The sequence below is a fragment of the Benincasa hispida genome, chromosome 7 (assembly GCF_027475165.1).
Source record: "Benincasa hispida cultivar pf3 chromosome 7, pf3_genome.v1.1, whole genome shotgun sequence".
NCBI lineage: Eukaryota > Viridiplantae > Streptophyta > Magnoliopsida > Cucurbitales > Cucurbitaceae > Benincasa > Benincasa hispida.
In genome coordinates, this window is record NC_143484.1 from 25,158,531 (window position 1) to 25,166,137 (window position 7,607).

Genomic DNA, 7,607 nt, shown 5'->3' on the forward strand with positions numbered 1-7,607 from the left:
TAAACATTTAGTTGAACACTAAGGCTTAGTGCTCAAATCATCATACTAGTTCATCCATCATACTGCTTCATCATAAAAATGGAGTTACTTAAACATACTGATAGTAATTGGACAAGTTAACATATCTAAATCATGTCAATTCCATGGAAAACATGCTTTACTTAACATGAGAAACAGTTTCACAAATATGTTGCTTGGCAATCCATTTAAACACTTAGCATGGGAAATATCTTCAAGAAATCATAGTTTCTAAATCATTAAAATAGTAAGTCATCACATAGTCACTCACCGTTCGTTAGCCTCTTAACGGGTTATACGCCTCTTCTAGCTCTTCTTGTCCTGAAAGGACATAATTCCCGGTTAAACTACTCAGAATTCTTAGCAAAATACCTCAATAGTTCATTTACTAAAGGAATTTTCATCAACACAGACAACTTTACTAACGAGATCCTCTTCATGAGCGAGATCCTCATGAGCAAGATCAAGCTTTTCCTAGCAAACTGTCATCCTAGCGATACTAACCTTACCAACGAGATTCAGTCCAATTTCTAGCGAGATTCCCTTCTAGAGCGACATCCTCAGCACCAAATTAGCGAGATTCCTTCATTAACAAGATCCTATTTCTCCATATGAGTTGTTTGCTTATTCTTCCCAAGCAGCTGTCTGCTTATGCACAACTTCTCTATTATAATTTCAAAAATTCATAACTCAAAATCCAGCCCTCTTTTGAAGAAACTTCCTTCTAAAAATATGTTTAGAATTGAGTAGCAACATTACCTTAAAATTTCAGCTGAAAATTTCTCGTCGTTTAATCTGGAGATTCAAAACTTCATCATTGGCCCCAATTCAAGCAGCTGCCTGCTTGTTCAACAATTTTCAGTTCAAACTTCAAAATTATATAACTCGATTTCCAGGCTCATCTTAAAAAGTTTCATTCTACAAGGTTGTTTATAATTGAGTTAACAATATTTTCTCAAATTTTTAGCTCAAAATGCTTCTTAATTCGTCCCGAAGCTTCAATTCTTCACTGATGGCCTAGATTCACCCGAGAAACGAACCCTTTGTCTTTATTTTGCCCCTCTGGCCTTATTCCGGCGAGTTTTCCTTCCAACAGCCCAGCCATAGAAAATAAACACACAGAGATTTCAAATGCCACTGAAATTACATAAATAGCCTAAGTAGTTTGTCCAAACCGACCCAATGAACTCGACCTTCTTGCTTATATTACCGCCCAAAATCCAGCATGAACCCTCCTTGTGCCACCTGGCCCACTATTGGTGATGAAGGGCTAGGATTTAGCAAATTTCCTTTTGTTAACTTCACTCACAATATTACTTCAGCACCATACCTTATTAGATGGCATGGTCTCATTCATATGCTTATTATGCATTCCATCATTTAGCTCATTAGAAGACATCACATTACTTACTCTTACTTGAAGTAATTAGGGTTTGGGTTTTACAGTAAATGTGTTAAGTTCCGAGTTAATATGTTGGTATATTGATGATGTGTATGTATTCAGGGTTTGAGTAAAAGTTAACAGGTTAGTTAGGTAGTAAGTGTCAGCAAAAGGGTCGGTAACTGCTGCAGTCACCATTCCATCCAGGTTACTGCTGCAGTCACCATTCCATCCAGGTTAGGAGGTAATTTGGAGTGGTGTGACATTAACGATTTGAGATTAATTGACTAAACTCTTTAGCCTAATTAACCGACATTCGTTAATTACCGAGACACTCCATTAAAGCTCAGTAGTTGCACTCTTCTCACTGTAGATATATTTCTATCCATATGATTTAACCATGATTAGTAAGTCGATCCTTCACAGGTTGTTCATAATTACAGTTGGATCAAAATTATCGATTTACCCTTATAATACATCTTCATCCTTTAAGTCTCCACTTATCCACTAATGAACCATTGGTTTATGGTCCTACCAATAAATCGAGTCCCTCTCAGTCATAGAGAGGGTGGGGCCCCTTGTTCAAGACTGGGAGTGAGTACTTAAGGGAACAACCTATCTACTAATCCTGAAATCGGGTAGGAGCGAATTTCATCTTGCAGAACTATTCCCCATATGTCTACATAATCTTACCCCTAAAATTGAAGGTTTATTGAGCCAGCGCTGTTAAGCCACTCTCACCATGCAGATTAAAGGATAATCCCGAATAAATAGGAGTTCGTAGTTAGCTCAGGATTAAGATCACGTTACCTTAGGTCGTCGAATTGAAACAGCCAGTGTCAACAGTAAACGGTATTATAAAGAAAAGTAATTATCTAGTGGTCCGGTCTTATGCAAACTTCTTTTGCATAGGACGCCCCCACTCGCATATCTCTACATGAACGATTCAAGATCACTTTGTTTGTTTGAAATACAAAGTGGGTTGCATCCATAGTGTTTTCAAGATAAGATACCCAACCTTATCCCTATACTTATATATCGTTTTAGCTATATACTCAAACTTGATCAACTTTTTTGTCTCTACATAAAGTTCAAGTATTCATGCTATAGTCAAGAGTTCTTTAGTTTATTGGATTTAACCTTTCACAAGTGCAATTTACATATTCAATAACAACTTTACTTAATATACCTCAATAACATCTTTATTACAAAATAGAATATGTTTAATATTTACAAAGTGCAAGTTTTAGGACATACAACTCAACACGGGGCACACACACGTAGGCGTGGCTAATGGGTGCTGAGCGTTGGGCGTGAGGCAGGGGTAGGCAAACATTGGGCAAACGTGGACAGACAAGCATGAGGTTGCGCATGGATGGGCACTCGCATAAGCAAACGCGTGTGCAGATGGGTGACCTTGTGCAGCAGGACGTCTGCATGGTGGGTAGCTGGCTATGCGTGGGGTTGGGTGGCTGGGCAGCAAGCTAGCACCCCTGGGCTGTCTTCCTTGACCCTATTTTTCCAGCCACTTTTTATAATTAATTTTATCAATTCTCATCTTATACACTTCAAATAATTTTTATAGCACTCAAAAAGGAGCTCTTAACTTACTAACCATCATTTTTGGGAATTTAAAACCCACTAAAAATGCTTCAAATAGCCTCACAATTTTTGGGAATTTTGTTCTTTCCACCGACCACCTTTGGATTTCTTCAAGTTTACCCATCTTCCCAGACTCCAACCATCATGGCATCCCATGATGACCATCCTTACTCATTAATCTTCATTTTAGCTTAAGAAATTCTGAATTTGCACAAGTAATTTGGGAGAACTAAAAGCTTCTTTCTGCCTTATAGACATAGTCCAAGCCGCCCTTTAACTGCCAGCTCCTACTTCCCTTCTTTTGATGTTGTTGTAGCAGGCATAACAATTTTCTAGCTCCTTTTGGAGGTGTCTTCAACCCACAAATTAGCCTCCCACCTCCTACCTCCCATGAGTGAAGTTTCTTCAACTAAAAACAACTTTATCTCCATACATGCCAAAACTTAGCCACTTTCTACTTCCTCATGTAAGTGTTCAACCTTCTTTGGTCACCTCCTACTTCCTTATGCAAGTTTTCAACCTCTTTTGGCCACCTCCTACTTCTCATGCATGCACTTGACCAAATGCTCTCCACCTCATGCTTGATCATAAAAACGTGGCCCTCCCCCTTTTTTTCTTACACCAATTTTTCTTGGAATTATTCTTAACACATCCTTCATCCCTACACCTCCTATTTCCTATTTGTAATGAGGTGTCCCTTCCCTTTAAGTAAGGAAAACATGGGCAACTCCTTTCCTTTTTTTTTTTTTATCTATTTTCCTTCAATTTTACATAAATTATATACTCAATAAATTTCCCCTTTTATTTAACTTGATAATGTTTTCTTTTTCCAAATAACCATGTTTATTCCATTCTATTAAATAGTCTCATCTTTTGTATTTACTGTCATAAATATTCTACATAAAGAATTCAACTCATCCTTATCCTTATCTTGATATACAAATGAAGGATAATACTAAACCTTATCCATTTTACTCAATTCCTACTAAATTTCCAAATCCAAGATTTAATATCAACCTATAAGCTTCCTATTAGTTCCAAGAAAAGAAAATAAAAAAGGAGAGGGCTTACACTCGTCATTGAAACCCTAATCGATGTTCGTGTTTTCACCATCAATGCCCGTTCGATATTTTTCTTCCACTCAGATCTACTTTCCTCCTCTCATAAACCCTAATGTAGGGCATCGCATAACTCGAAGGAACATTGAAGTTCTCCATTGCCACTCCAATGATAAAAAACCATGTCTCTGGTAGAGAAGGGCTCCTTCTCAAAAGGTTAGTTACTTATCTTTGAGGTCAAAGATGGCAGCTCTTTTTTGCATCTATGTGGTACCTGATTTTCATTAGTTTTGATTTGGTTTTCGTTTGCTTGCTTCGAATCTATTCTTACTTGGTCTCGATCTGAATGTATCAGATCTTGTTCTTTAGCATTCATTGGTATGTTTTAGATCTATTCTAATTAGGTTTTAATTTGAATGCATAAATCCGTAGTTATTTGGTTCTGGTTTGCATGTTTCGTATCTTTTCTTCTTTAGTACTACTTTCATTTTTCTGGATATGTTCTTCTTGGGTTCTACTTTGCATGCTTCAAATCTATTCTTATTCCATCTTCCTTTGAGTACTATGAATTTGTTCTTATTTGGTTTCAGTTTGCATGTTTTGGATATGATATTCTTTGTAATGCTTTGATTATTTTGGATTTTTTTTCTTCTTGGGTTATGATTTGCATTTTTCTTATCTATTCTTATTTGATTCTATTTCTAGTTTGAATGTTTCTTATCTGTTTTTATTTGCTTTTATCTTGATTTTTTTGGATATGTTATTCTTTATTCCTACTTTGTTTTGAACTTGTTCCATTGTTTGTAATTTATCATAATTCAAATTTCACATTTGCATTGATGTATTTGGTCTCAATTTGTAATCCAACCCTATCTTCATCCCAATGTTTTTTAGACCGATGTTGAGTGTGTTTTTTTTAACTCTTTAATTAACTAATTTTTTATTTTCTACATATGGGTTTTTTTTCGATAATTACAATTGAGTTTTATTCATTGAATTAATAATTGTTTTTAATTATATATATCTCATTCTTCGTTGCTTCAATTCCTTTTAAGAACTTATAGATCTGTTTTTCCTTTATTACTTTCCTTATTTGTTAAGTTCGTGTATGTTTGCCAAATAAAACATGTTTTATTATGTATTCATTGTATTCATTGGTTCATCACAGTTTATACCTAAGGCCTCCTTATGCTAAAAAAGAAATTATTTTCTATTTGATGTATTATGTTTGGTGTGATTATAACTTAAGCCTACTTTTTTTTTGGATTTATTTTATTAGTACCGATGGTTGGACAATTGATGTTGACTCTATTCTTGGTTCTACCATTCGAATGTTTGATTACTGATTATGACAAATTCTAATTATGAATAAATTGAAATTCCATACCTGAGTCCACTATTTTGAGATTTTCTTTTATCATTTATGATAGTTTCCAACTTATGTTTGTGTTACGATTATGAATGGTTGGATGATCAGTTTGATTCTAACCAAACTAGTTACTTTCATGTCCTGTAATGTACTAATGAAAAATTAGTGGTTGTTTCTTCAATTTATTTTATTATTATTATTGATTTTTATGGTTGAGTTGATGGTTGAGAGGGATAAATTGATGCCACTTCCATTAATTTTAAAATACTATTGTGAATGGTGGTTGGGTTTGAAGTGTTTCCATTGAATTCAACTTTTATATATATTTCCCACTTCACTAAATCACACCACCTCTTTGAAGTTGATTCACGTCCAAATGTAAGATGTTTGGTATTCTTTCCCTTCCTAGGGTAAGTCATCATCTAACTTCACTTTTTTTTTTTTACTCTTGTACTCTCTTCTATATAGTTTTTGATTTCATATTTCTCTTCCTCAATAGACGGGTCCATTGCGAATTATTTCAAACAACTTCACTTCTTCTATCAAATTAAAATATCATGCATGGTTAACCTTAATAAGGTATGATTGAGAATTTTTGTTTTTTTTTGTTTTTTTTTTGCTTGCATGTTTACTTGCCTAATAAATTTATGTTCTTATTATTACTTCATTTTGTGGCAATGTAGGTTGGAACATTCATGACAAAGCACGATTCTCCTTTCAACACGTAATTTATCGTACAAATTTTGCTTTTTTGTTTGTTGAATATATTACCTTATTTTGTTTAAGGTTATTTTGTACCTGACTCTTACTTACGTATGTTGTTTCAATATCTTACTTAGAAATATTGTTAGTGAAGGGAATCGAATTCCCGTGAAATGTGAGATCGCCTTGCATTTAGTTTTTCCATTTAATAGAAACAAAATCACAGATGTCCATACAAGAACAACGGAGGAAAGGCATCATATTCAGCATATTATAGAAGATAGAGAAAAGGGAAAAGGAGGCACCTTTGTTGAATCTTGATCTTCTCGTAAATTCCTCTTGTTTATGTCACGAACACCTCCTTAACGATCTAGGACACCACTGTAAGAATAACTTTGTTATTCTCTAGGACTCCAAGGGTTAGATGAGTGGTCTCTAACACTTGGAAGAGGAAGAGGTAGAGAGAATTTGTTGAGAGAGAGTAGAGAGGGATTTGGTGGAGACTAGGGTTTATCTTTTGCAATTTGAAATCCTTTCCTTAAATGGGTTATAAGGATATATTTATATGAAGAAGGGTTAACTTACTTCGAACATCAAAATTATTAAACAATAAAAGTAGAAAAACTTTTTATACTAAAAAACTTTAAACTTCAAATTAATACTAAACTTTTTAAAACTATTTTTTCAAAGTTAAAATTAAAAAAATCAAATATCATAAGAAATATATTAAAAAAATCACAATAATTTTGTTTTAAACTATAAAAACTTTAGTTTTTAAACTATAAACATCAAAGTTATAAGAATTATATATAACAAATCACTCAAATTAATAATTTTGTGTTAAACTATAAACTAAACTTTTTACACGGAGTTTTTTTTTTTTTTTTTAATATTATGATTAGGAAAACAATTTAGGAAAATATAGTGGTTTTGAAACTATTTAGAAATCTATGGTTGTTTTGGAGTTTTCGAGGCGAGGATTTCGTTTAAAATATTTTGTCGAGGGTTCAACCCTCAACCTGTTGAAAATTAAAGAAGAGGTTAAGGGAAGAGGAGAATTAAAGAACAAACCTTCGACCTAAAGGAAATTAAAGAATCGTTTAGTAATTATACACGATCGCACACAATCGTTTAGTAGTTTAGTAGATTACAATGCGATCGTTTAGTAATTATACATGATCGCACACAATCGTTTAGTAAAATTACTATGCAATCGTTTAGTAATTCTTTATTAACGTAACAATAGGTCCAAACTTCCGAAAAAAACAAGTGAACGATGAACAACTTCTTTATTAGACAAAAGGAATCAAACAAGATTAATCGGTCGCTTACGAGACGCTAAACGATCGTTTACAATCTCTCCACGATCACTCAGTATGACTAAACGATCGCTTACTAAATCCTCTGCGATCGGCCACAAACCCCTACACGATCACTTAACTATTACTATTACATGATCGCCTTCTCAGAACCTATA

The 7,607-nt window shown here is 34.0% G+C and overlaps 1 long non-coding RNA gene across 1 annotated transcript; it reads left to right on the forward strand.

Moving 5' to 3' along the window:
• The first annotated feature begins 4,050 nt into the window (after nt 1–4,050).
• Nucleotides 4,051–6,506, forward strand: LOC150035056 (uncharacterized). Its single transcript, XR_016530453.1, has 3 exons — nt 4,051–4,275; nt 5,928–6,007; nt 6,112–6,506. It is a non-coding gene; the product is annotated as an uncharacterized LOC150035056 (long non-coding RNA).
• Nucleotides 6,507–7,607: the final 1,101 nt, after the last annotated feature.